The sequence below is a fragment of the Priapulus caudatus genome, unplaced genomic scaffold, assembly GCF_000485595.1.
Source record: "Priapulus caudatus unplaced genomic scaffold, Priapulus_caudatus-5.0.1 Scaffold1555, whole genome shotgun sequence".
NCBI classification, from domain to species: domain Eukaryota; kingdom Metazoa; phylum Priapulida; class Priapulimorpha; order Priapulimorphida; family Priapulidae; genus Priapulus; species Priapulus caudatus.
This window is the reverse complement of record NW_014578616.1, coordinates 37,440-40,351: the sequence shown is the minus strand read 5'-3', so window position 1 is coordinate 40,351 and position 2,912 is coordinate 37,440.

Below are 2,912 nucleotides of genomic sequence, written 5' to 3'. Positions count from 1 at the left end.
TGTGGGAGACAGAGGGAGGGGTGTGGGAGACAGAGGAAGGGGTGTGGGAGACGGAGGGAGGGGTGCGGGAGACAGAGGAAGGGGTGCGGGAGACGGAGGGAGGGTGCGGGAGACAGAGGGAGGGATGTGGGAGACAGAGGAAGGGGTGCGGGAGACAGAGGAAGGGGTGCGGGAGACAGAGGAAGGGGTGCAGGAGACGAAGGGAGTAGTGCGGGAGACAGAGGGAGGAGTGCGGGAGACGGAGGGAGGAGTGCGGGAGACGGAGGGAGGAGTGCGGGAGACGGAGGGAGGAGTGCGAGAGACGGAGGGAGGAGTGCGGGAGACGGAGGGAGGAGTGCGGGAGACGGAGAGAGGGGGCGGGAGACAGAGGGAGGGTGTAGGGAGACAGAGGAAGGGGTGCGGGAGACAGAGGGAGGGTGCGGGAGACAGAGGAAGGAGTGCGGGAGACAGAGGAAAGGGTGCGGGAGACAGAGGAAGGGGTGCGGGAGACAGAAGAAGGGGTGCGGGAGACAGAGGAAGGGGTGCGGGAGACAGAGGAAGAGGTGCGGGAGACAGAGGGAGGAGTGCGGGAGACAGAGGAAGGGGTGCGGGAGACGGAGAGAGGGTGTAGGGAGGTGCGGGAGACGGAGGGAGGGTGCGGGAGATGGAGGGAGGGTGTAGGGAGGTGCGGGAGACGGAGGGAGGGTGCGGGAGACGGAGGGAGGGGGCAGAAGACGGAGGGAGGGTGTAGGGAGACAGAGGAAGGGTGCGGGAGACGGAGGGAGGGTGCGGGAGACGGAGAGAGGGTGTAGGGAGGTGCGGGAGACGGAGGAAGGGGTGCGGAAGACGGAGGGAGGGGGCAGAAGACGGAGGGAGGGTGTAGGGAGACAGAGGAAGGGGTGCAGGAGACAGAGGGAGGGGTGTAGGGAGACACGTGCGGGTGAGCCGAGCAGCTGGCTGTATGTGTGTGTGTGTGTATGTATGTGTGTGTGTGTGTGTGTGTGTGTGTGTGTGTGTGTGTGTATGTGTGTGTGTGTGTGTGTGTTGGGGGACGGTGGAATCACGGGTCTGCAAGTTAAGATAACACGCGCTCCATTAGAGCAGCAGCAGCAGCAGCCGGAGCGCTAATATATGTAAATATAATGTATAATGTATATAGTCAAATGATAAATGTTGTTTTAGTAGTTAGTATGTTAGAATGTTAGTGTTTTAGTAGTAGTAGTTTATTATATAACTCTAGCAAGCAGCATATCTTACCAAACTACAGGCCATCAGTGAGGGTCTACGCTCCATAATATCAGCTCCACAATCCTCTCCAGTCTGACGCTGCTGCTGCCTTTGCTGTTTTGTATGACACCTGTAAACATACGATCTAACCCATGTTAATTACCGTTAGCCGTATACAAAACAGTACAATTCAACGTTGTATACCTTTGAGCGCGCTGTTGCTGCTGCTGGACTGTCTCTATAGCCCCTATCAGTGTCCAAAATATCAGCGCTACAATCCTCTCCATCTGACGGTGACGCTGACGCTGCTGCTGCCTTTGCTGTAACCTGTAAACATACGATCTAACCGTAATTACCGTTACCAGTACAAAACAGTACAATTCAACGACGTATATCTGCAACCTCTGATACCTGAGTTTGCTGTTGCTGCTGCTGGACTGTCTCTAGCCCCTATCAGTGCGGGTCCACTCAACGCTCCATAATATCAGCTCCACCATCTTCTCCGGTGCGAGTCTGTCATCTGATGCTGACGCTGCTGCTGCCGTCGCTGTTGTGTACGACACCTGTAAACATACGATCTTACCCGTGTTAATTACCGTTACCCGTACAAAACAGTACAATTCAACGACGTTGAATTGAATTGAATTGAATTGAGCTCTAGCTATTTTCGTCGAGGGATCGTACTACACACTCTCGAGCTCAATTCAATTCAATTCAATTCAAAAAATTTATTCATCACCACAATTAGCAAAGATACAATGATACAGAAAACATTAATTTGAAGGGTGAAGGGGTAGCGAAAGACCATAGGGTCATCGAGTCAGCTACCCCTTTATATGTACAGTAGACATAATATTGAGCACTAGATATTCGCTGTATTGCAAATGAGGAAAAGTAAAAATAATAATTAGCAATAAGTATAAATTTGCAAATAGAAGTAGTAATGGTGCAGTATATACAGTGATAACAAACAAGAACAGTAATCAGTTTACAGTAATGTAAGCTACAATAAATAATTTTGTACAGAAGAATATATATGAGTTTGATAAATTAAGTTGAGATTAAGATAATTCACATCTTGGGTACAGTATATACAGTTATACAGAACAGGCATCAAAAAACTATACTAATTCAAAAGAAACATTTATACGAGCCGTTAATAATAATATTTAATAAGTACATTCCGCAAGAAGCTGGTTATTACCTGTTACTCACCTAATAGTCGTTAAGTTAATCAGGAGATTTTTTCGTATTGATGAGTCCATGCAAATGCAATACAAAATCAATAATATATCAGTAATATAACCGGAATTGATACTGTCAAACAAAAAAGAGAGAACTATAACAATTCTGCTCATCAAGGTGTTACATCACAAGGTAAGTCAAGTAATGGTGCAGTATATACAGTGATAACAAACAGGAACAGTAATCAGTTTATAGTAATATAGGCTACAATAAATAATTTTGTACTGAAGAAGATATATGAATTTGATAAATTAAATTGAGATTAAGATAATTCACATATTGGGTATAGATAGAGCTCGTCTGCTCTATCTGGAACAATACAGAATGATTTAGAGTAAAGCTAAGCTGAACTAAGTTCAAACACGGTAAACACGATATAATTCAATGACGTATATACTTACGACCCTTAGCTGAGTGTACCGCTGCTACAACTAAAAATGTCAACTGTCATAAAAGCGCCC